Source organism: Pantherophis guttatus, chromosome 2 (genome assembly GCF_059756535.1).
Source record: "Pantherophis guttatus breed Tessera chromosome 2, ASM5975653v1, whole genome shotgun sequence".
NCBI lineage: Eukaryota > Metazoa > Chordata > Lepidosauria > Squamata > Colubridae > Pantherophis > Pantherophis guttatus.
The window spans coordinates 31,236,553-31,264,117 of NC_142064.1; the positions used below are offsets into that span (position 1 = coordinate 31,236,553).

Below are 27,565 nucleotides of genomic sequence, written 5' to 3' on the forward strand. Positions count from 1 at the left end.
ATGTATATGACACAGTGCAAATGACACAAGTAGCCTCATTACGTAAAGCTATCTGATGCAAGTTCCATCACTTTGTACTTACCATACAATACTGCATACATATACAAAAAGCAGAGCTCACAGTTGTGATGTTGCAATGGCATTTTTATCATTTTCACAAATGCTTTCAGTCCTAAGGTCCCTTTGAAAAAGAGATTATATTTAGGCTAGTTTTCAAACTGGTCTAAATTCTATCATATTTCAGGCTGAGAATGAAAACGATGAATATTCTTTAGACTTTCCTCCCTTTCTAACTTCTCTTCCAATCTCCATCCAACCTCTACTGAATCTTCCTGGTGTAAGAATTTTCAATAAAAAGAAATAATCTCTGGTGGGAGAAGTAAAGGGATATTATAACACTAGCTGACACTACCTTTCTTCCAGTAAATGTCCTCAACTTCAGAAAGCCTATGGCAACTGTGGACAACTTGCCCACCAAAAGGACTACCCATTGTTTTCCTGGAAGGGAAAGTTGGAAGGTACAGCAGCAGAAAAATTGCCCAATGGGAGGATGTGGTAGCCCACAGTCTGGATGAAAGATCTTGTAAACAAAGTGTTTCAATCCAGACAGGTTTTTTTTTTGTTTGTCCTAACTTGAAGTCAAGCCAGCATGATCTAGCACAGGATCAGCTGAAACAAACGCAAATATGTCATTAGACTTGAAACTCAGAAGAAAATCTTGAAATATACTGGTTTCATAGTTGGTAATGGTTGAACTTCAGGATTGATCACGGGCATTGAAGTTCAACACTGCCCAAAATCTTGAGAGAGCTGGAAATAAAGATGTACTAATTTAGATATCCTTTATGTTTCGATGTGATATTTTGTTTTCTGTGTTGGTGTACACCACTCAGCATCCTTCAGGATTGGGACAGTTTATATGTGCTGTTAATGCATACATATTCATATGTTCAAGCCATTTAGGAATTTAAAAGTGAAACTGGACTAAGTAAGCATCTATAAAATAAATAGGTTTCTTCTAAAGGTAGGAAATGAATTTAGAATGGCCACTCTGCAGTCCACCTCCCTACCTTTTGTGTCCAGTGGACTCTTCTATAGTTGGTTGTCCAATCTTTCAATCTATCATATTATGAAGGAGTAAGCATATTATATCCTATATGTTTTTATTCTAAAATGTATGTTAAATGCTTTAGCAATCCAAATTTCCAAAGCATTTAATTTACATCAGATCCATTTCATTTTCACCATCCGAGTGTATACATATATACTTCCAAAATGTCTTTCTTAGAATCCCATTTTGTCTATTGGAATGCAAATAAAACCTTTCATGAGCTTATTTTAAAAACACTGGATGAAGCAGCCTTTTCTAATATAATTTTAATTCCTGTATTTTTACAGCTCCCTGGCTGATCTTGCAGCATATTTAGCATGAAAATAAATAAATATGAAACCTTTTATAATATGAATAATTATAATTGCTCCCCCCAACCCAGTATTCTCCAGATGTATTCCAGAGTTTTCTGCATGGTGATTGAGTAATATCGGATGATGCACCTCCCAAACATCTGGTAAACACCTGGTGAGATAAATATTTCCAGATGTAAACTATAGTAGAATTAGAAATATGCCTAGAGTTTGCTCTTTTCCCCTTGTTTATGTGCCACTTATAGTTATGAAAAAATGCCTCCCTTGTATTATTCAAATTTCTACTCATACAATTACAAATGCAAAAATGGTTGGTGAGTGTTGTGGCTCCGATCCCCGAGCCCATTTTATTGGAGGGAGAAGGCTCTGAACATGAAGGAGAGGAGCCGGCCAGGCCTCCCTCTCCAGGCCCCTCCTCTCTGGCTATGCCTCAGGTGTCTGCCGAGGGAGAGGAGATTGGCCAGGAGCCAGGTGTCTCAGATGACAGCGATGACGGTGATACGTCGTTCCTGGATCCACACCAACAAAGGTGAGATAAACGTTTGCAGCAGATGAGGAGGCGTGCCAGGGATTAAGCTGAGTCACTGGACCACACCCCACAGGCTATATAAGAGAGTGTGGTGGCTATTTAGACTCTGTGACGGACAAAGCTAACTTCTGGCTAGTCACTTTGTACAACGCCTGAATCTGCTGAAGGTTTCTGTTTGAGCTGGACTGTTTTTGAAAACTGTGTGTATTTGTTGGTGTTTATCTGGTGGAGGAAAACTCCCTCTTCTTGAAGTAAAGCACTTGGCAGATGGTTATCGTATTGCTGCCAAGTTCCTGTTAACGAACCTTGTGTGTGCCAAGTAATTCTTTAACCCCCGGCTGGCTGTTTGTGTGTGTGGGGAGGGGGATAGAACAGTGAGCTTTAGCTACTCACTAGGAACAAACAACTAAGTTCAGGTTATAAAATCAAGATTAAATATTTCAAATGATAGCAGTGTTCCAATATCTCAGGGGCTGCCACAAAGAAGAGGGAGTCAAGCTCTTCTCCATAGCACCTGAGGGTAAAATAAGAAGCAATGAGTGGAAACTAATCAAGGAGAGAAGCAACTTAGAACTAAGGAGAAATTTCCTGACAGTTAGAACAATTAATCAGTGGAACAACTTGCCTCCAGAAATTGTGAATGCTCCAACACTGGAAGCTTTTAAGAAGAGGTTGGATAACCATTTGTCTGAAGTGATGTAGCGTTTCCTGCCTAAGCAGGGGGTTGGAGTAGAAGACCTCCAAGGTCCCTTCCAATTCTTTTATTCTATTTCTATTTCTAAATAGAAGCAGTGTGTCTTATTGCTTACTCAGATGCTATAAAACCCAGTCAATGGTATTAGTGCTATAAAGACTATCTTGGGAAGATTAGTCGGTACTCTTATTTTCACCATCTGTCATATTAAGATTGTAGAACAATGTGAGAACTTTTGAGTGTCATATTCAAATGGTTAAAAATGCAGAAAGCAGTGGGAGCAAATAGGAAAATGGTTGATATTTACAGCATGTCTGCATCAGTTAAAGTATCTCAGGTGGATTACAGACATGAACATTAAGTCTGATCAGATGCAGACTGTTGCTAAATTGCGATCAGGATTCTATAAAAGGGATGGAGGAAAGATCGACAATTAATTGTTGTTCCCCATTTTTAAAAACACCATGTTTATCAATTAACACAAATCTGCTTCCATCTTTATCTGAGATCTGTAAATCCCTTAGGTTGTGAAAAATATAAAAGGGAGAAAAGTTAACAGAAACATCTCTCACATCAAGAATTGTTGCTCCCAATGAATTCTTTCAGGGGGAGGAATTACTAAGGGTTCCCACTCCACATGAAATCAAGGGACAGGAGGCCATTGAATGCCTATTCTGTAGTTGCTGTAGAACTCCTTGTCTCCTGAAACACCACAAACTTTCCTGCTTTTTGTAAACTGTTGAAGACCTGACTTTTCTGCAAAGCATTTAGGGTCAAGCTGGTTTGCCCTGCCTACTTTCTAGGGCTGAGAGAAAGTCACTGGCCTAAAGTTATTCAGTTGAACTCAGGATCTCCTCGTTTCCAGACTAAAGCCTTAACCACTACACCAAACTGGCTCTTCCCAATCATATACATCCTGCATTTTAGATAATAAGTTAATGAGCCTTGGTACTACAGTGGTTTAAAGCACCCTGTTATTAACACAGCTGCCTGCAATTTACTGCTGGTTCGAATCTCTCCAAGGCTCAAGGTTGACTCAGCCTTCCATCCTTTCTAAGGTAGGTTAAATGAGGACCCAGTTTGTGGGGGCAATAAGCTGACTTTGTATAAATATACAAAAGTATGAAGGCTATTGCTTAACGCACTGTAAGCCGCCCTGAGTCTCCGGAGAAGGGCGGCATATAAATCAAATTAAAAAAAAAAAAAATGCTACCCATTTTCATTTTTACTGTATTTATGTTTCATTTCATAAACAATCTTGAGTCCAATGGAAATAGAAAACCATAGTAGAAAACTGTTCTGACCAAGGTGTTCCCAAATCACAACGCAAACTCCTTGTGCCGACAAAAACCCCTTTTTATTAAGTTACTGTGAATTTCTCACATTCATATCCAACAAAGTCTTTCAAGAGAGCATTTACAGTCACAGACCTTATCTGGCTTGGAGATCTGCTAGGCCGATATCTTCAAAACTTGGCAAGGATTCTCTGAGAGTCACCAACCAATTAAGCAAACTAATTGTCTCCTGCAAACTTCCCTCCCCATTCGCTCCTCTTTTATTCCCTATGGGAGGGCCATTCATTGTCCACCTGTGGCCTTACTCCCAAGTCAACCCTTGTTCCTCAGCTGTTCCCTTCATCTGGCAACTCTGCTCATGCACACACTGGGAACAGGCTCCAGCTGTTTGTCTGCCTCACTGATGTCTGACTCCAAAGGCAACTGATAACTGTCAGACTGCCCTGGCCCCATCTCTGCCTCGGACACAGAGCCTTCCCCAGACTCCAGGACTGGCCCATGTTCCTCCCCAACCTCCTCACTGTCCGAATCTGCTACTAGCTCTGCTGGCCGCTGATGGGCCACAACAAAAAACATGAAATAAGTAAATAGTGGACAGAGATGCTATTTATATGGCATATACTGTACACTCATTATAATATTTCCCATGTTAAAAAGCAATGTAAATTTTTGTAAAGCTTTGATCAGAGGTAATTATAAGACAAAAGATACAATGAACAACAATGTCTATTGTTGACTCAATCTACATAGAGGTGTTTTGATAGGACATGCAGATAGTTTACTGCCTATACTATTACTTTTATAAATTGGCCTGATAAGTAAATTGTTAGCTTCTGTTGACAAATCATAGCAGGTAATAACAATAATAAGTGTGTATCCATAATTCTTCTGTATCTCATTGAACTGCTACCTCTGGAATTCTGGACAGTTCAAAAGTCCAGATCTGCACTTCAATAAAGCATCCAATTTATCTTATTCCATTCATCCCAACAGAGATTTGGAGTACATATAAACAACACATTTGGCCTGATCAAATGCTAATACAATGTGCTGCCTGTAATGCAAGCTTAATTCTTTCACTCAAAAACTTTTGCCACTGAAGTTACTCTGTATAAAAATGCTTCTTTTCTTACAGAGAAAAATACTAGCAGTTGCTAAGACTGCAATCCATTTCTTGGTGCACTAAATGAAGGGAAATGTTGCAAAAACAGACACCACAAGGACTGCAGAAATGCTCTTTATTGTAGAGTATAATATAAAAACTACTGTGTTTTTATATAAAAACTACTGTGATGTTTTAAAAATGCTGTATAGGAAGTGCCTTGGTAACAGCACATCAGCACTGCCCTGAACTGGTCTTGAAAGCAAAGTAGAGTCTAATTGGCAGCCACCATGAAGTTCTCCCAGATCTGGGCTGCAAAAGACTGACAATACATGAATAGTTAGATTCTTCTATATTTCTTGCTTGGCATTTTGTGATTATATCAAGTTTTGCAGCCCTGTAGCCCTACCTCCAGAGGACTGCAAGGGAAGGGCTAGTCTAAAAAGTTGAAAAAACATCTTGCAAAAAAGCAACGAGAAACCAGTTGTCTAAGAAAATTGCACAATTCCTTTTATATAGTTAGAGTTGGATATTTTTTCACCAAGGAAGTAATGGATGCTACAATACTGTTTAAAAATAAATACAATGAAGATTCCAGTCATGTATGTCTTATTATACATGGCTAAAAAAGTGAACTTTTCATTTGCCTTCTGTTAAATATTTTATTTAGTGGTATTGCTGTGAGCAATACCATTAAATGCAGCTGTATAGCTCAGAGTGAAATCCAATTATATATTTTTGAGAAGAAATACTCCTGAACTTAGTAGAAGTTATATACAATCATTGTACATGAATTTTCTTTCTTTTTTTATATATTATCAAGAATTGCTTCTTTATTTATTTAGTGTCCATTCTCTGTATACATCAAGGTAGATTATATTAAAACAGATATAAAACAGGTATTAAAAGCCATAAGCACTAGAAATGCACAATCATTAGGCAGCCAAGATCAATAATATAAGTTTTAAGTCCCATCTTAGCTGTAGCTGTATTAATATTGTAAATAAGACTATATAAGGCAACATGCGTAGCTATATTCATTACCTATCACAGTATTCCCTTTTGAGGTAAGCAACATTATGCAAAGTGCAGACTGAACATAAGAACTAGTAGGCCCAAAAATTAGAATGCAAGGGAATACTGTTAAATCTAGTTATATCAATATGATTTGCTACATCTCCCCATATTTTTCTCTGTCAAATGATTCTATCCTCTACCATGACCGTACAGAGTTTCATACATTGCTTTTATTTTTCAACTTCCCTGATTAGGATTTCATCAGCTCCATCCATCCATGATTTTCTTGTCTTCTCCTTCCTCTCAGTTTACTCAATCTTCATTCATATATTTGATCCTTATTGTTTTCCTTACATAACCAAATCACTTTTTTCTTTCTCTATTCAGCAACACTCAATCTTGATCCTACCTTTTCTTGTTTTCCCAGACACATTTTTTAAGTATCTCATTCCTGCCACATTCAACTTTTATGTTCCCATGGTCGCTTGCTGCAAAAAATAGAGTCTCGCCAAAAAGCACAGCATAATTTGTGGACAATATTAAATGTATATTCATATCCCCAATAGTGTACCTCTAGAATCAAAAGGATTTCTTGTGGATTTATCCAGAAATATCATAACAATCAAGGGGATTTCATACAATCTTGTTTCAACCCCTGCTCAATGTTGAACAATGCACTGAATATTCCCTTTTCCTGTTTTTCCTACAACTCTAATAACATTAATGTTAGCATTTGTTTTAATTCTTTTCATCAATCTTCAATGCATCATTACGTATTATGCATCATTCACAAATCTAAAGTATATCTTAAATCATCCCTTCCCTTCACTTTCTTCCCAAATTATTTTATTAGTTTTATTTTTGATTGTATTCACTCTGGAGCCTCCTTATTTAGCCCTCTTCACTAACGTCCCCCAAAATTATTTATCTCCACTGACATTGTTCTGCATTTTTGTCTCACTTTTAATCAAAACTGTTGCTTCTTTTTGACTCCTTCTTGGTTTTATCATTTTCTGCATATAAACATCATACAATATTTTCATTCCTGCAGTATTTCCTTAAGTGATTTTTTCATCCATAGTCTTTTTCATCATTCCCCCAAACATCCTGTTTTCATATGTCCCATTAGTATTATTCCACATACTATTTAACATAATTATTTTCCCTGTGTTCCAATTAGCTTCTTCATCCTCCACCCTTACAACCTCATTCCATTCATTTTGTTGGGAGATTAACCTACCTTCTGATATTTCTTCACAAACTTGTTATTTTCTTTTCCTGCAGCCATTCTGCTTTCAGTCTCATGTCTTTCCACTTCTTTCCTTTTCCCCAAGATCTACTCTTGAGACTGCTACATCATACCCAGCCCTATTTTTAATAAGGTGAACATGGTATTGACTGGCATACCAGCCTTCGTAATTCCCATGTCACCTGAAATATTTTCTGGTGATTATAAGAAAAATGTGAAACAGTGTTAGTTAGCAAATGTTAGACACAAGCATAGTCAAAGCCAGTTTTACCTTAAGCAAGATCATCAAGTTAATCATGCAAGGTAGGAACTCTAATCTGGAGACTTCCTTGCAAGCCCTTCTACTTGCTTCCCATCAATTCATAGGTACATTTAGCAAAAGAAAAAATAATAATTTTGAGCATATTTTCTATCTACCATACAAAATATGCTCAAAATATATATTTACTCCAATATCTACTTAAAAAGGATTAGAACACCATATCTGAATGTTTTTTAGAATGCTATCATGACTGACATTCCCCTTTGATTGATTTGTTTACACCATTTCCAAACACACAATTCAAATTCTTAGCTAGGATTAATTTTCTTTATAACCTTTATTTTAATTTCTCAGTTTAACATTCTTGTAAATGAGATTTCAGCAGGGGAGAAATAGTTCCTATTCTACATTGTTTTCTGAATATATACTGTGTGTTCTGTCTGATTGTTTTTTTCAATCTTCTGCTGCTTTCCACTAATTTTCTCCCAATTGTGGCTTCTTTCCTCCTGTGGATTTTCTATAAACAATAGGATAACATCACAATAGTGCTTCTTTTCCTGAGATCTTTTGAGAGTATACTCAAAGAAAGGTTTTATATTTGCTGAATGTACTAAGTATAATTCAATCTTAATGAGACTATATAATTACAGGACAATATTAGAATAAAATAAGATGATAGTAGATTTAAAGTTTTGATATGAAACATCTAAAGATAAGAAAAAAAAAAGAACATTCACACAGAATGCACAGGCAGACCTTTGATAAGTGTCATAAAAACATAGATTTGGAAAGGGGTAAAATTGATTACAATACTTGTGTCTAAAACACTCATTCCATTATCCCCATTTTGTATACAGCTGCTGGCACCAGCTACAAGTCACTTGACACTAGATAAAAAGTATGTATCATGAGACCAGTATGACTATAAATCAGTATTTTCTAAAATATATATTTGGCCTCTGTTACTTGCAGGACTAAAATCCAAATGATACATCAGATCTTGAAAACATGTTTCAAAGAAGTGTCATGGTCTGCTGAATTTTCCACACGGCCTTTCTGTTAGCTATACAGCAGGGGTAGGTTCTAAATTTTTTTACTACCGGTTCTGTGGGCGTGGCTTATTTTGTGGGTGTGGTTTGGTGGGGGTAATGTGACTGGGTGGGCATGGACAACTTTTTTTTTTTTACTTTTAAAAGCATTTTTTCTACAACCTTAAGAGATTGCAGAAAAAAATGCTTTTAGAAGTCTCTGACAATCAGACAACTCAGCTGGGATCGCCAGAGGTTTTTAAAGGCATTTTTTTTCCTACAACCTCTTCGGTCGAAGAGGTTGCAGAAAAAAAAATGCTTTTAAAAGCCTCTGATGATCCAAGCTGAGCCACGCGATCATCAGAGGGTTTTTTTGTTTTTTTTACTTTTAAAAGCATTTTTTTTGGCTTTTAAAAGTTTTTTTAAAAAGCCTCTGATGAAGTGGGCAGGGTAAGCGAGCAGTGACTAGGCCGGGGACCGGTTCGGGGGCGTGGCCAGCCAATGTTATTACTGGTTCTCCAAACTACTACAAATTTTTACTACCAGTTCTTGTGAACCGGTGTGAACTGGGAGCAACCCACCACTGCTACACAGGGATCTAAGGATGTCTGTGTGTGTGCAAGAAAACTTAATATAATGGTTGTTGTGTGCAGCTGAAGGTCTGCCTGTAGGCCTTCAGTTTTATATGTGTCCTTGGGGAAATATTACCAGATTGCTGGAAGCTGTTTGAATAAGGATCTGCTATCAGGGATTAGATGAGTTAACCTGTATTTTCTCTTATGATGTAGCATAGCCTCTTGGTGAAAGCTTATGTTAGGATATTAACCAATAAGTAGTATATAATTTTCTTTTTTATACAAATTTTATATAATCAAGTAATCTTGATTGTTTATGGTAGTGATGGTTAAAAGACCTTTTGAAACAAACTCTTTAGAGAAAATTGTTAATTTTTATAACTTATTGGTACAAAATTGTCACTGTGAATTAGTTGAAGGTGAGGAATCGACAATTACATTCAATAATATTTATGTTCTTTTATACTTTTACCTCATTAGCATCAACCATTTTTTTGTAATATTTACAAATTGCTGAATTAGCTACAAATTACTCAGATCAACTTCCCACCCCCCACCCCTTATTTTGGCTATTGCTGGGTATATATTAAGTTTCAGCTGCCCTATTAAAACTTCAATGAACCCCAAGGGAAGATAGAGTGAATATATTTATTAACAATCAAATTAAACATAGAACTATAAAACTTGGGATCTGAAGAAATATTGTGGGTCATCCAGATGAACCACTTGCAAAGAGCAATCCTTTTAAATATATTGAAATACTTCAATTAAGAAAAATCCCTCATCTTCTGAGCAATGTGTTCCACTGTGGTTTAGCTCTTTGTGTTACAAATTTTTCCCTTATGTTTTGCACAATCCATTGCTAGATCTACTCATTTATCCTAGTCCTATCTTGATAGGCAAAGAAAATAATCTTATCCATTTGTTATATGACAGGACTTCAGATCTTGGAAAATAACCCGCCAGCCTAAACATAAATTAAATACTTTTAGCTCTTTTTCAAGATACTTAGTTTTCTTAGCACCCTAGTTGCCTCTGTCTGAGACTGTCATAATCTAATGCAAATAAACTTTAGACCACATAGTCTTATCCTCTCTTACTGCTAGATATCTTACGGTATCAGCCAGTTCACCACCTGCTGGCTTTTTTGGGGAGGGGGGGGACTTGGAAGCCCTTACAAGAGTTGTGCCTTTTTCACTGTGCAATTAGATTGTTCCAACATATTGTGCAGGAGGCTGGTTTTGAAGACAACTTGAAAGTTGCAACTGGTCCAAAATGCAATTGTTGCTAACAGAAATGAGTATAACAATAGTCCTTAAGTTCCTATCAATAGATTTTCAGGTCCAGTTCAAAGTCCCAGTATTACTCTATTAAGCCCTGCAGGGCTTGGCTCTTAGGTAATTTCAGAAACACCTCAACCAGATTTTGCTCATCCCATGTGTTCATCCTAAAACGTTATTGTTAAGGGAACAGAGCCAGAGGAAGTTCTTCTTGGTGATAGAGTTCCCAACCTGCTTCTCTTTTGTAAGCTAACATGTCCATTCTGTTACAGGGTGCTAGTGGTGATTATGGGCTGACCTTTTCTGTGATCTATTTTTTATTAAATCATATTTTGCTTTTCTATTTTTAATGTGATTGTTTTGGGCAATGTTTTATTGTACAGGGGGTGAATTTTACTGTAAATCATGTAGAACTTTTGGACAAATTAAGAAATATCAGAAAAAACATATCAATGTAGATAGATCTTGACTTTCAACCACAACTGGGACCAAAATTTTGGTCACTAAGCAATGTGGTCTTAAAGAGAGGTGTCATGTGACTGCATCGCTTAGTGACTACAATTGTGACAATCCCCCATTGCCATCATTAAACTAATTTTACCATTTGTTAGCTAAATATCCGCCACCAAACCAAGCCATTTTGGTCTCTTCCAGTCCCAAGCCTGAAAAATATAAGGGATTACTCCCCCAGTCATGTATCTCCCACTCATCTCTTCTCTTCTGGCTGCTCTGCACCCTGACTTATGGGGTGGCCAACAGCCTCAGATTTATGTGGTTCTGAGGCTGCTTTCCACATCCAGAAAAACCACATTTGCCCCAGTCCAATTCCAGTCACTCCCGAAACCCTGCACTCCACTGTCCCAGTTCACCTTGTTGTTTTCTTGCTCCCAGTGCTGACAAGATGTATTCATCCTGGCCCTTCACACCAAGAAGTCCCTTTGTGCAAAACTGGCAATGGAAAGCACCTAGTGCTTTCCCACTGGGTGAAATTGCTTAGCCCAATGGGAAAGCGCCAAGGGAGCTTGCCATTGCCAACTTGGTTCCCGACTTCCCTTTTGATTGGCATTCTTACAGTATTTGTGCCATACTTTGGCTTCCTAAGGCATGGCAAGCAGCTGGAAGTGGTTCCTCTGGCAATTGCTATATTAAGTCAATTCCTGATGCTTTCCTGTTGGGTGAAATTGCTTCCTGCCTTTCCCAGTGGGAAGCATTTTGAAGCATCACAAGAACAGGGTGTCTCCCATTCTCTAAATAGCACATTCATTCTCGTGAGAACTGGGGAAGACCCCTCAGGACCTTTCCAATAACTTTCTGAAGCATTGTGAAAATGGAGCCTGTTATTTGAAGACATGATTTGGAGAATGGTGTAAGTAGTCTTAGGAAGAAGGCCTGGAATGGCTGGCAACTGCCTTACATAAAATAGGATCAGGTTGGGCATGTCTTGTTAACAGCAAATGTCAGATGGGCATAGCAGAACCTGTAGAAGGCAAGGCAATGCCAATGCCGGAACATTGTGCTGATGTGGCCCTCAATAAAATCGAGTTTGATACCCCTGATCTATATCCAAGGCAAGAATATATAAGAAATCCAGCTATAGGCTGCATCATGTAACTATCCTTGAAGTGAGTTTCTGCTGGTATATCTCAGTGTATCCTGAGCAGCTGTCTTTGGACATGGCTTCTTAGCACAAGGATCTTCAGGTTATAATGGACATTAAAATGCTAGTGCAAGAAAAATCAAGGGCTGTTAGGCTCAGCACTTTAACTGAACTGGTTGCATAGATTAAGTTGTCAGCTGCAGTCCTTTTGTTATCTATATATTTCATTCTCATCATCAGCTTTTGTTTAGGAAGCTAAAACTACTGCTCATCAGAGAATTCAGTCTTTATAAAGCTGCAGATTTATTGCAAGATTTTTTTTCTTCAGCATTGCTAACCAATTACAAATATATATATATAAGGTTTTCGTACAATGAAGAATATTTCCAACAAGAAATTTGGTAATGGAGGTAGCGCACTGTAGATTCAAAGTTAAATTCAGCCCAGAGGTGGGTTTCAGCAGGTTCTGACCAGTTCTAGAGAACCGGTAGCAGAAATTTTGAGTAGTTCGGAGAACCGGTAGTAAAAATGCTGACTGGCCCCACCCCCATCTATTCTCTGCCCCCCAAGTCCCAGCTGATTGGAAGGAAATGGGGATTTTGCTGTAACCTTCCCCTGGAGTGGAGAGGGAATGGAGATTTTACAGTATCCTTCCCCTGGAGTGGGGTGGGAATGGAGATTTTACAGTATCCTTCCCCAGCCATGTCCACCAAGCCACGCCCACCAAGCAATGCCACGCCCATCAAGCCACATCCACAGAACCAGTAATAAAAATTTTTGAAACCCACCACTGATTCAGCCTAAAGACTTTGTTCAGAGAGCTTCTTGAATACATGTTTATATTTTTTTGCACTCAAAGATGCCTATAAAAATTGATATGTATTTATATAAGGTACACATAGCTCATATTTCAATATTGTTTGGGTTGGGTTTAGCATGATGTGTGAACTCAGCTGTTGTGGTCTGAAAAGCATGGTTAATCGCCTAAATTTAATAGAAATTTTAAATAGGAGATGCTATATTCTGCCCTTACCTCCAAGAAAAAGAGAACCATTGCTTTTTATTTTAAGAGAAAAGCAAACATTTCTTCACAATCCACAAATCTTAAGTAATAACATGTTTTCTAGTCTTTAAAATGACATCAAAGACAATGGTATTTTTGCTGCATCAGATCATTGTAATTATTTCAATCAAAATTCTACTTTAATAATCATCATCTTGAATTTTTGGAATTGAAGGAGTGTAATTAGGAGTTTCATTCCCTTCTCTGTCAGTTAATTCTTCTGTGTGACAATATCTCAATCTCAAGCAAGAAATGGTGATGAAGATTAGTGGTCATTGGCAAAATGTTAACTATTGTGCCCACTGCAATGGATAAAATTTAACTCTCTTTCATGCCTGAAAGGGATTGACATATGACCCCCTAGTTTTATATTTGCAAATAAGTGGGATCCCTTTTATATCCTGGCCTCACCTGCTTGGTTTAGAGCAGCAGTTGCCCAACCTTTCTGGGTGGTGGACCGGCGGGGGAGGGGTGGGGATGGACATGCACCCACCATTCACCCAAATGGAGCTTTGCATGCAAGCAGAACTCTGCACATCCATTGGCCCAGTTCCAGAGGCCAGAGCAGGCGTGAAATACTCCCAGTTCGGACCGGATCGGGCGATCCAGTAGCGATTATCGCAGTTGGTTCGGTAGCAATCCGGTAGCGATGGCAGAGCAAAGTTCCGCCCACCCGCCTGGGTGTCATTACTTCCTGGTTTTAACCTGAAAAGAAGGAAGGGAGAGAGAGAGAGAGAGAGAGAGAGAGAGAGAGAGAGAGAGAGAGAGAGAGAGAGGGAGGGAGAGGGAGAGAGAGAGAGAGAGAGAGAGAGAAGAAAGAGTGATGTGAGTGACGTCATGTTGGCCCTGCCCACTCAGTCATGCTCACCAAGCCACGCCCACAGAACTGGTGGCAAAAATAATTAGATTTCACCCCCGAGTCAGAGGCCAGTACCAGGCCACAGCCTCGGGGTTGGGGACCCCTAGTTTAAAGGATCAGCTATTCCCAATATCTCACTTCCAAGAGCACCTAACTTGGTGTTCTCCCTGCAATCTTGGTATGTGGACAAGTTAGCATTTTCAACAACCTGTGCCACCTTTCTGGTAATAAAAAAAAAAAAGATATAGAAAGTGAATTGATTGCAATAGTATCAATTCCTAGTTGTAGAATACAAAGATGTGTGACAAAATGGTCCAGCCCTTCCTGGGATGATAAGTGAATTTCACAACAGCAGAGCAAAATAAACGTTTATTAAAAAGAAAAAGATCAATTATAAAACTCATTTTAACTTAGTTAATCTGTTAACTAATATTAATAGTTAATTTGTTAACTATTGCTAACTAACTAATTTGTTAATTTGTTAATTTGTTTAATTTGTTTTAAAACAATGGGGGTGTTTTAATTTGTTTGGGACAAATTATTTAGTGTGTTTTTACATTGTTTTTTAAATTTTGTATTATGTGTGTTTTATCTTTTGACTGTTCACCGCCCTGAGTCCTTCGGGAGTAGGGCGGTATATAAATCCAAAATAAAGTAAAGTAAAGTAAAGTAATAGATATTAATATGTAACTTTTACCTGTTGAAGAAGAGAAATACAGATGTCTTAATAAAACAGCTGCTTCTAAGTGAGAGGAGAGTTGATTGACTACAATGAGCTTCTCTGCTGCCCCAAAATCATAAAATAAAGAGTCAGGAATGTATTCATAAAAATAAATATCTAACATAAATTCCAAGATAGCTTGTCTCCATAGAGATAATAAATTATTTAAATAGATGTTTATGGACCTTGGTGGAAATACTGTATGCAAAACTGAAACTTATAAAGGACTGAAATATTATTTAAAGTTCTGAAAATATTATTTGGAAGCAATTCAGGCACTGGAATATAAGAAAGAGAGAGGAACAATACAATCGGACTTGCAAGATTTTGTTATTATGGCCAATGCCAATAACATATAGATTTCGTGGTCTGATTTATTTAGTGAAGCCGATAGCTGACTGTTTATACTGGAAGAATAATAGCTTTGAAACCAGTAACAATCAGACAGGTGTCCAAAATGAGTTTTTATATATAGATAGAGGACGCTGCCAATTATTTAATTTTTATCTCATGTGGAATACTATAGATATAGATACATAGAGATATAGAGCAGGGCCATGACCCATGACTTAATGATGGAATTTGCAGAGTTTAATATTTGTTACCTACAATCAAGACATTAATTGTCCCATTGCATTCTCAGTTCAGGAGGAGTGAAGATGATCAGCAGACCTGCTTCAAACTGCTTTAGAAGAATTGGAAATAGCACCACATAAATGACTTTAAGGCAGTGATGAAATCCAAATTTTTTAATACCGGTTCTGTGGGCATGGCTTGGTGGGTGTGGCTTGGTGGACGTGGCAGGAGAAATATACTGCAAAATCTCCATTCCCATCCCACTCCAAGAGAAGGATACTGCAAAATCCCCATTCCCTCCCCACTCCTGGGGGAAGGATATAGCAAAATCTCCATTCCCACCCCACTCTGGGGCCAGCCAGAAGTGGCATTTGCCAGTTCTCCAAACTGCTCAAAATTTCCGCTGCCAGTTCTCCAGAACCTGCTGGATTTCACCCCTGCTTTAAGGACACGCTGGCCACCAGGTACTTTCTGTTATTGACTTTGAAGTCTTGTATGGCTTTTTTAAAAACCAAATTTTGCACAGTTTTTTAAATGTAGGGTGACTTCGGGTAGAATATTGCCTGTTTATATATCAAGAGAGGGCACCCTACAGTTATCTCAATGTATACTTTTATGTCACCCTTATCCAATAAAAAGCACTCGGTATCTCAAATATATTGGGTTTAAAACTCTTAAAACATGGTTTTGTCAACTGGCCTGGGGATCTCATGATAGAGTAAAGCCTGCTAGATGGTTACACAATGGTGACTTGGAATGTACTTTCTATATGGAGGGTTTGGGGGCCATTTTTAAAAATCATTTGAATTTAGTTTGGCTCTATTTCAATTGCTTAATTTTATATGCCAGAGTTATCATGGCTAAATAAATGTAACAAATAACTAAATAAATAAGAATGTCAGAGAGCAACAAAGTTTTGTTTACTAACAAAAATACAAAATTACAAAGCAAGAAAAATCTTACAGGCAGATGTTTTTTAGCAATGCATTTTGAAAGGAGAATTTTGCGAGAAAGAAAACCATTAACTTCATTATATAAATCCCCATACAAAGAAAATGTATAATTTGTACAGATTTTATTAGTGAGGTTTGAATATCACCCCCCAAACAATTTATACAGAGACAATTTTCTGGTTACTAATTCTTTACAAAGAAAACCATACTAATGTAATAATTGTAGAGGGAGCCAAGACAGAAGATAACCTTACTAAAAACGTTATGGTAAGGAAATGGGAAAGTGTTCAAAAATAATAATGAATGTTTTAAAAAATCAATAGGATTCAGAGTTTTATTACATTTAGAAACCACAATAAACTTTTTTCCTCCCATTGGGAGCAAAATAAGAATATTTCGATTAATATAATTGAACATAATAACTTCTCCTAAATGTTAAAGGAAATATTTCCATTATGTAGGAAGAGAACATACATTTTGCAACACTATTTTTTTTTGTTTATTTCTTTATTAGGATATGTACTTTGCTTTTACCCAAGAGATTTCAAAGTAGCTTTCATTCCCCTCTTAGAAAAAGAAGGTTCACAAATAAAAATAAATCAGATAAACCCACCTTGTCAAAAAGATCTTGCCATAACTTCTCCTTGGTTTGTAGTGAGGGCTTCTTCTGCTCACAAGATGGCCAATGAATCTTTGGTCAATTTGATGCAGCCCTCGCTTCCAGGAAAGTAGTGACAATGTATGAAACTAAAAGCAGGACTCCTACTGCTCCTCCCTCCTCAGATGTAGAAATCCTGCAAGAATGAGCAAGAGTCAGCAGCTGAGCCTTGGGGTTATGTTGAGGCTCAAAACATTGTAGAACAGGATGTCTAAATTTAGCAACTTTAAGACTTATGCACTTCAACTCACAAAATTCCCCAACCAGACATGATGGTTGGGGAATTCTGGGAATTGAAGTCCATAAGTCTTAAAGTTGCTAAGGTTGGACACCCTACTCTAGAAGATGGGTTCTCTGTCTCCTAGACCTCAGTGCTGTAGTAAGGCCATTGTCTAGTTTGGGGTTAATGCGCCTGGCACTCAAACATCCCTGTCATGCCATGTTTTATTGGCTGCTTTTGATCCAGGTTGTCTTGTTTTATGTTTGTAATTTTAATCTTGTATTGGATTTTGTAAACTGCCCAGAATCTGTTGGATTAAGTGGCTATAAAAATTCAATGAAATAAATAAATATGCTGCTGTCTGATACTTAGGTGACTTCTCACATATAGATCTCCTTGATCTTTGCTTTTGAAATAACAAACTTGCATTCTTGTCTGTCTTGGAACTGAATTATTGTATTAAAAATATAGTCCTCAATGTCAGGTCAATTGTATATAGGGAAACAATGGCATTTGGGCAGCTGCTAACCTCAAAATTCATCTTTTGACATGAATTTTGACAACCCTCCTGGTTGGTACTGGCTTCCCGGGAGGTGACACGAGGCTGGCTCCAGAAGATTGTTAACGCTTCTTTGAGTGAGGGGGTCCTGCCGGCCGCTTTGAAAGAAGCGGTGGTGAGGCCCCTCCTCAAGAAGCCTTCTCTGGATCCGGCTGTTTTGGCTAACTATCGTCCAGTCTCCAACCTTCGCTTCATTGCGAAGGTTGTTGAGAGTGTGGTGGCGCAACAGCTTCCCCGGTACCTGGATGAAGCTGTCTATCTAGACCCGCTCCAGTCCGGCTTCCGGCCTGGGCACAGCACGGAAACGGCATTGGTCGCATTGGTGGATGATCTCTGGAGGGCCCGGGATAGGGGTTGCTCCTCTATCCTGGTCCTGTTAGACCTCTCAGCGGCTTTTGATACCATCGACCATGGTATCATGTTGCACCGGTTGGCGGGGTTGGGGGTGGGAGGCACCGTTTTGCGGTGGTTCTCCTCCTACCTCTCTGACCGGTCGCAATCTGTGTTGACAGGGGGGCAGCGGTCGACCCCGAGGCACCTTGCTTGTGGGGTGCCACAAGGGTCGGTCCTCTCGCCCCTTCTGTTCAACATTTATGTAAAGCCGCTGGGTGAGATCATCCGTGGCTTCGGGGTGGAGTTCCATCAGTACGCTGATGATACCCAGCTGTACATCTCCACCCCAGGCCACCCCAATGATGCCCTTAAAGTGATGTCCCAGTGCCTGGAGGCCGTGCGGGCCTGGATGGGGAGAAACAGGCTCCAACTCAACCCCTCCAAGACCGAGTGGCTGTGGCTTCCGGCGTCCCGATATAGCCAGCTGACGCCATCGCTGGCTATTGGGGGCGAATCACTCGCCCCCACGGAGAGGGCTCGTAACTTGGGCGTCCTCCTGGACGCACGGCTGTCGTTAGAAGATCATTTGGCGGCCGTGGCCAGGGGGGCTTTTTATCAGGTCCGCCTGATACGCCAGTTGCGCCCCTTTCTAGATCGGGACTCCCTACGCACAGTCACTCAGGCACTCGTCACTTCCCGCCTGGACTACTGCAACGCTCTCTACATGGGGCTCCCCCTGGGGTGCACCCGGAGGCTCCAGCTGGTCCAGAACGTGGCCGCGCGGGGGATTTTGGGGGCGACGAGGCGCTCCCATGTGACATCTCTCCTGCGCGAGCTGCACTGGCTCCCGGTGGTCTTCCGGGTGCGCTTCAAGGTGTTGGTGACCACCTTTAAAGCGCTCCATGGCTTAGGGCCGGGGTACTTACGAGACCGCCTTCTGCCACCAATAGCCTCCCACCGGCCAGTACGCTCCCACAGAGTGGGCCTCCTCAGGGTGCCGTCCGCCAGACAATGTCGGCTGGCGACCCCCAGGGGGAGAGCCTTCTCTGTGGCGGCACCCACCCTCTGGAACAACCTCCCCCCAGAGCTACGTACAATAACAGACCTCCGGATTTTTCGTCGGGCCCTAAAAACCCATTTATTTCAACTAGCTGGGCTGGCTTGAGTCAAATTTTAAACGGATTTTAAATTGGAATGTTTTAATTACGGCCAAAATTATTTAATTATTTTAAACAGATTTTAGATTTTGTATGTTTTGTATGTATGTCTTGTTTTTACTTTGGCTGTTCACCGCCCTGAGTCCTACATTGGAGAAGGGCGGTATAGAAATTTAAACAAATAAATAAATAAATAAATAAATTAAATTGTTTTCAGAAAGAAATGGATATACAGTATGCTCAACCTGCTTATTTATGGAAGTAATAATTGTTGGCTTCAAACCAGAAGTGGTATTCAGCCGGTTCGGATCGGTTCTGGAAACTTTGAGTAAGTTGGAGAACCGGCAAATACCACCTCTGGCTGGCCCTGCCCTCCCACCCCCAGAGTTCCCTGTCCTATATTCTCTTGTTTTTTAGCTCAGCTGACTCGCGCAGCAGAGCGGATTGCCATGCCTCAGCTGAGCTAAACAACAGCTCAGCTCACCAGCACTGACACCGAGGGCAGACTTTGAGCGCTGTGCACACACGCAAAGGGCTCTCTCATAGAACCGGTAGGAAAAGATTTGGAATCTCACTACTGCTTCAAACATGCTAAAACAATCAATCATTCCCAAATTGCCTTAGCTATTTTGATAAAACGGAGTAAGTTGCAAACAAGCCACGTGTTTCATGGAGAATCTTGACTGAAAGTAAGGAATTTATATAAAAGACCGTGGGCAAATATTTTTCATTCTAAGATGAACCACAGTTCATGACTGGCTGTTTGTGGAAAGCCTATGAACTATATTTACTGGAAGGGGCTCAAGTGTTGATGCTTAACCTGCTATTCTTCTCAGCAGTTTTTTCTGGGAGGACGGCTTGCGATTTAGTCCCTTGAGGCTGGATGAAATTGAATGAGGCAAATATTTTCACAGTTAGGAGAAAGCAAGCAAAAGTTTTCCCTTTCTTTCCCAGAAGCTGTTACCGATATAAGAGCCTTGCCATCTTTTCCATCCTAATTTGAATCCCCAAGAAATGAAAAAGACCCTATTTACTGGGAAATAGTCTCCAGGTTCTTCATTTCCAAATATATTGACCATTAATCATGGCACTTGGAGATAATTAAGACTGTGTGCTTTCTTAGATAATTCTTTATCTGAGATTTATCAACAGCTGTGTTTGCAAGGCTTTCATTAGGTCCTAATTGTCTAACTCCTTACCTTTCCTCCTCACTTCTCAAAGGATGTAATTACTTCATGCATTTTAAGTCATCTTTACGTTTAGCTCCCTTTTACTGGTTCCTTTTTTATTTACCTCTGAAAGGACTAACATTAACTTATACCCTGCCTAATTCAACCCAGTGCCCAATGAGTCAAGAAAACTAGCTTTTCCTTTTTATATTTCTATCCCAATATTATTTTCAAAATTAGGGTTCACGCTCAGGGATTAGCTAAATGTTATGCATCAAATACAAATTCCACATTAGGCTTGTTATACCTAGGCTGTAAAAATTAAAATAACCAGTAGATGGTGCCAAAGGAGTTTCTGTATCTTTTTGCTGCCCCCTAGGGAGATAGTCCCCTTCATGGATTACTGCCTTGTCCTGGCAGACCAGGAGCTGACTGTGGCTCAGATCATGAGCTTCTCATCACAAAATTTAGGCTTAAATTGAAAAAAGTAGGGAAAAGCACCAGGCCACTCAGGTATGAACTAAATCATATCCCTGATGAATATACAGTAGATTTAAGGAAATAGATCTGATAGACAGAGTACCTGAAGAACTATGGACAGAGGTTCACAACATTGTACAAAAAGTAGCAACTAAAACCATCCCAAAGAAAAAGAGATGCAAGATAGCAAAATGGCTGTCTGAGGAAGCTTTATACATAGCTGAGGAAAGAAGGGAAGCAAAAGGCAAGGGAGAAAGAGAAATATACACCCATTTGAATGCAGAATTCCAGAGTATAGCTAGAAGAGATAAGAATGCCTTCTTAAATGAACAGTGCAAAGAAATAGAAGAAAACAATAGAATAGGGAGGACCAGAAAACTTCAAGAAAACTGGAGATATAAAGGGAACATTTCATGCAAAGATGGGCATGATAAAGGACCAAAATGGCAGGGACCTATCAGAGGCAGAAGAGATTAAGAAGAGGTGGCAAAATTACACAGAAAAACTATACAAGAACGAGCTTAACGTCCCTGATAATCACGAGGGGGTGGTCATTGACCTCGAGCCAGACATCCTTGAATGTGAAGTCAAATGGGCCTTAGGAAATCTGAGCAACAACAAAGCTAGTGGAAGGGACAGTATTCCAGCTGAGCTATTCAAAATCTTAAAAGATGATGCAGTAAAAGTACTACACTCAATTTGCCAGCAAATTTGGAAAATTCAACAGTGGCCACAGGATTGGAAAAGGTCAGTTTACATTCCAATTCCAAAGAAAGGCAAAGCCAAAGAATGTTCAAACTATTGTACCATTGCACTAATTTCACATGCTAGTAAAGTTATGCTGCTCAAAATCCTACAAGCTAGGCTCCAGCAGTATGTGGACCGAGAACTACAAGAAGTACAGGCAGGATTTTGAAGAGGCAGAGGAGATCAAATTGCCAGCATAAGCTAGATCATGGAGAAAACTAGGCAGTTCCAGAAAAACTTCTACTTCTGCTTCATTGACAATGCTAAAGCCTTTGATTGTGTGGATCACAACAAATTGGGGCAAGTTCTTAAAGAGATGGAGAACCAGACCACCTTATTTGTCTCTTAAGAAACCTATATGTGGGTCAAGAAGTAACAGTGAGAACTAGATGTGGAACCACTGATTAGTTAAAAATTGAGAAAGGAGTTTGGCAAGGCTGTATACTGTTGCCCTGCCTATTTAACTTATATGCAGAGCACATCATGAGAAAGACGGAGCTAGATGAATCAAAAGTTGGAATTAAGATTGCTGGAAGAAATATCAACAATCTCAGATATTCAGATGATACCACTCTAATGGCAGAAAGTGAAGAGGAACTAAAGAGCTTCTTCATGCGGGTGAAGGAGGAGACTGCAAAATTTGGCTTGAAACTCAACATTAAGAAAACTAAGATCATGCATCTGGCCCTCTCAATTCCTGGCAAATAGATGGGGAAGAAATGGAGGTAGTGACAGATTTATTTTCCTGGGTTCCAAGATCACCGCAGATGGGTGATCCAAGAAATTAAAAGATGCTTGATCCTGGGGCGGAAAGCTATGGCAAATCTAGACAGCATACTAAAAAGCAGAGACATCACCCTGCCAACAAAAGTGCTTATAGTCAAGGCTATGGTTTTCCCAGTTGCAATGTATGGCTGTTAAAGTTGGACCATAAGAAAAGCTGAGTGTCAAAGAATTGAGGCCTTTGAACTATGGTGCTGGAGAAAACTCCTGCGAGTCCCTTGGACTGCAAAGCGATCAAACCGTTCAGTCCTAGAGAAGATGAACCCTGACTGCTCTTTAGAAGGCCAGATGCTGAAGATGAAACTCAAATACTTTGGCTACCTAATGAGAAGGAAGGATTCACTGGAGAAGAACCTAATGCTGGGAAAGATTGAGGTCAAAAGAAGAAAGGGACAGCAGAGAATGAGGTGGCTGGATGGAGTCACTGAAGCAGTAGGCGTGAGCTTAAATAGTCTCCACGGGATAGTAGAGGATAGGAAGGCCTGGAGGAATGTTGTCCATGGGATCGCGATGAGTTGGACACAACTTTGTGACTAACAACAACAACAACAACAACAACAATATATAACAAGGGAGATAGTGTAGGCCTACAATTGTCCATCAATAACAGCAGTAGAAAGTTGTGAACAAATGTGAAAGAACAGGGGGAATATTTTCACATTTCTGCCTCAAATTTTTTTTCTAATTCTCGATCAAATATTTAACTCCTTCTCTGTTTATTCCTTGAGTAAGATAGTAGCTCCAGGAAGGTTTGAGCAGCAAAACAGACCATAAGAAACTCCTATTCCCACACCATTCAAAGGGTGTTCATCCTAAATTGTATAGCTAAAAGTCTGTAGAGACTTTTAGTCAGAGTTGAAGAAGCTTCTTGGATGAGAAGTGAAATGTCTTCAAAGAAAAAAAAAAACAAAGTCCAGTTGCCTCCTGAAAAAGCACCTTTGGGACAACTATGACCTGGATGACTGAGAATCTCTATAAACTTTTAGCTATACAATTTGGAATGGACATCCTTTGAATGGTGTGGAAGTAGGAATGAATTTCCAGAGAAAAAATATTGCAGAGTACAGGAATCAGGAGCACTACTCAGGTGACCCTGATGACAGAGATAAGCCTCCAAGAGTCCAAGTGTTTCAATGACCCTTTAAAAGGATGCAAATGACCAGCTGTCTGCAAGGAATATATATCCTTCCATTCCCCACTATCCTGTCAGAATTGAAGAAGCCTCTTGGATGAGAAGTGAAATGTCTTCAAAGAAAAAAACAGTCCAGTTGCACCTCTGGGACAACCATGACCTGGATGACTGATAATCTCTACAGATTTACTTCCATTGTATTTCTCTCTCTCTTTTTTTTTAATGGCAGTCTCGGAGCAAGAAGCTTTCCATATGCAATGGACCTTGAATTTCCATTGTTTAATTTGAGACATTGCAAAGAGAGCACCATGTCTGTCACACTAAGGGTGGGTGATTGAATTTGCTATTTCTTGCTATTTTTTAAAGTGCAACTCCACTGTAATTTAATTCAAGCCAGTTTTGCCACTTATTTTCAGTTCTATTGCTTTGTAAATATTAACATCATATCATCTTAGATTAGGTTTTCCTTCATGCAAAGGACTGTCCTCTCCTGAAAAATCTAATATAAATGTAGATTTATCTAGTGCATTATATAGTATAAGGCATGAATCAAAACTGGGCCAAAGTTGTTACAAACTACAAGAAATGACCCAAAGTTGTCACAAACTACTTACAACGTTTAATCAATGGATTCTGTTTAGAGTAAATATGCTTGCTTTCAGACCTAGTAAACTCCTATGTATCTTTCTACTGTGTAACAAATAACATAATGGAAATCAATCATTTATTAAGCAAATACTGGAAAAAGTGTGGAGCTCAGCTACATAAATATGCTTGCCCAATTAAATCAGATTATTAATAATTCAAATCTACCTGTGGTACATAAAAGTTGGAGAAAACTTTTGTATTTGTAATATGTAGTAAATATCCCTGTTTCAAACATACTTTCAACATTCAATGTTGGTGGTGGGTGATGGCGCAAAGCTTCATTTGTGCATGCGTGGGGAACTGGACTGATCTGTGTGGAATGGAGTGTGGCATACTCCGTGGACTGGGGTTGGTGACCCTCTACCTTAAGGTCACAAAGCAGAGAGATATGGATGTTAATCGTATCTAAGTATTGTATAGTATCTGACCTAAGCATAGTACATAAAATTATCTGCCACAATGTCCTACTTGTCAATGACTACTTCAGCTTCAACCACAACAATACACAAGCAAATAATAGATACAAACTCAAGGTAAACCACTCCAAACTCGACTGCAGAAAATATGACTTCAGTAACAGAGTGGTCAATGCCTGGAATGCACTACCTGACTCTGTAGTTTCTTCCCCAAACCCCCAAAACTTTAACCTTAAACTGTCTACTGTTGACCTCACCCCATTCCTAAGAGGTCTGTAAGGGGCGTGCATAAGCGTACCAGTGTGCCTACCATCCCTTTCTGCTCCTGTAACTGCTGTATGGAAGTATGGCACTTCCATACTTCCAAATCCTTGTGTTCTCTCTCTTTCTCACTCTTGAGCTTCAGTTTTGAAGTACTGAAGTGGGATGTGTAGCTAGGAGAAAAAAGAAAACTTTCCCCAGTCTCTACCATCCCTTTATTTTCCTTCTCCTTCATTTCCCCCCAAAATAATGTACAGTAATGCCGTTTGTATTAGGTCAGGTAAAGGAAAATCTTCAGGTAAAATGTTTTTTTCCAGTGATACCGGTCTATCAGGACAACCTGGTCTACCCAAATGTGGAACTGAGCATACAGCTTCGGGCAGCTGCTTTCTCGGCAAACTATTTTTGTGTTGAATTTATATTTTACCAACAAAGAAGTAAAGGGAGACTAGAATAGATCAGGGGTGAAATGTAAAATTTGTTACTACCGGTTCTGTGGGCGTGGCTTGGGGGGGTTAATGTGACTGGGTGGGCATTTTCAAAGCATTTTTTCTAATACTTTGAAAAGCCTCTGCCAATCAGGCAACTCAGCTGGGATTGTCAGAGAGGCATTTTAAAAAATACCTCTCTGCCCAACAGGCAATTCAGCTGGGATCGTCGAAAGCATTTTTTTTTCCACCTCTTCGGCCAAGAGGTTGCAGAAAAAAATGGTTTGAAAAGCCTCTGATGATCCCAGCTGAGCCGCGCGATCATCAGAGGCTTTTTTTTTAACTTTTAAAAGCATTTTTTCTTTGGAAGAGGTTGTAGAAAAATGCTTTTAAAAGTAAAAAAAAAGCCTCTGATGATCGTGCGGCTCAGCTGGGCATGGTGGGGGGCAGGGCACAGGGATTCTTGCTACCGGTTCTCCAAACCACCCACTGCCATCGCTACCGGATCAGGCGATCCAGTCCGAACTGGGAGCATTTCACCCCTGGTATAGATCTATTTCAAGCTATTTAGCTCTCATCAGCTAGCCATACCCTTTCTGGGACTTCAACCCAGGCTACTTGTATATTCGGTAGATGTATTAACCTCTAAGCCATGGGCTCTCCTCGCTTTGTCGGCTATAACAGCTAGCTGTGGCTTGCTGATGAGATTGCTGATGAGCTTTTAATCCTAAATGATACAAAAATGATAACTAACTAATGCAAAGTCTTCCAGATAATTTGTTGCACACTACACCAGTGGTGGGTTGCCCCCCCTGTTCGGACCGGTTCTCAAGAACAGGTAGTAAAACCAGCGGGAGTCCCTGGCCACCACCCCGGATGTCATCATCAGCAATCTGTGCATGCGTAGATCCTGTGCACAATCCCATGGTGAACCGGTAGTAAAGATACGTAGAACCCACCCCTGCACTACACCAACAAGCAAATACACTAGGACGTGAAACACAGAAGAGATGCTCAGGCTAAATAATTCAGGAAATCATATTTGACTCTCTTTAGCAAGGCCCTGAAGACCTGGTTTTACCAATGGGCCTGGGCATGTCAGAATGGGATGGAGCCCATTTGACTGTTGTCCCCAGAGGGTTGGAGTTATTGTTTTTTTATTGGGTTTTTATCTTTGAAGACTATCTGGAATCACTGAGAATGAGTTGAATGGCCATATAAATTTTCTTAAATAAATAAATAAAATACAGCCTTTAAATGAAATTTGATATAGGAGTCTGAAAAGGTTCTAGCAGGCTCCTCCTGACCTTTGGCTGTCATAGATTAGCATAACTCTCTTCTCACACTTCTGCCATTCCATTAACTGTTCTTGGCCATTTCACTCCTCAGAAAGCAAAACTCTTTCAGAATTTCTTTACCAAGATTTCTTGAAAGACGATAGGATAATGTCACAGAGACTGAATCATTTTTCTCCTTTAGAATTCAATTATCTCCCACGTTCCTAAGGCAGAGATTTTCTCATAGCTCCTGTGTGAAATGGTAAGAAGGCTGTTCTCTTAACTGATAATACAAGAATGTCCAGCTAGACAGAATGTAAATCAATCTCTCTATCTGATCCTAACATATTATTGCAATAACTCTACCTGATGATACAGCATTATTTTGATCAGTTTCATTTGGGAGGATATGATTTTTTTTATTTGTTTTGGTACAGTTATGGGACAACATTAGTTTTAAGGATTTATTTGCTGTCAAATTAACCACAGCTATTAAACTGAAATATAGATGCCCCTGAGAGTAGAACATCTTCTATGAAATTTCTTCACATCAAAAAACTATTTTTTCTTCTTACATTGCTTTTCTAATCTCTGCTTGTTGTTCTGCATGTCACTTAGGAGACTGTCTATGAACTAATATCCAGGGACAAAAGTTGGAAAGTTATTGCCCAAATACAAGTCTGGGGAGGAGGAAGAGACCCATCACAGAAGAGGCCAAGCCAAAAAAAGAGAGCAGCACCTCCTTTCCCTGGAAGAGATGAGTTTTCCATTGTTTCACCCCAAGAGTGCATTATGTATCCGAATGATATAAAATGATTGAGACTATGAACAGATCCACATGTATTAGGAAAGACTAAAGTCATGGTATCCTAGGAAAAAAAACTGTGTTCTAGAGCAGGACAAAGCAGTGGTCTACTACCAGTTCTCTGGCTGTACATGTGCACTGCACGCCAAATGCGTGCTGCACAAGCACATGCACAGTGCACACCATGCACAAATGCGAAGTGCACGTGCACACATGTGCACAGCAGGGATGGGTTCTAACCGGCTTTATTACTGGTTCTCTTTGTGT

At 39.6% G+C, this 27,565-nt stretch overlaps 1 long non-coding RNA gene across 2 annotated transcripts in view; it reads right to left on the bottom strand.

Moving 5' to 3' along the window:
* The window catches only part of LOC148115064 (uncharacterized), a 55,455-nt gene extending 38,484 nt beyond the window's left edge, over positions 1-16,971 (bottom strand). Inside the window, exons 1-3 of one of the 2 annotated variants that reach the window (XR_015731879.1) lie at positions 16,839-16,971; positions 13,528-13,821; positions 7,959-8,090 (exon numbers count right to left, since the gene is read on the bottom strand). This is a non-coding gene — a long non-coding RNA (uncharacterized LOC148115064). Of the gene's footprint in view, positions 1-7,958; positions 8,091-13,527; positions 13,822-16,838 lie in introns of those variants that run through there. The other variant, XR_015731880.1, reaches the window with a different exon arrangement.
* Positions 16,972-27,565: the final 10,594 nt, after the last annotated feature.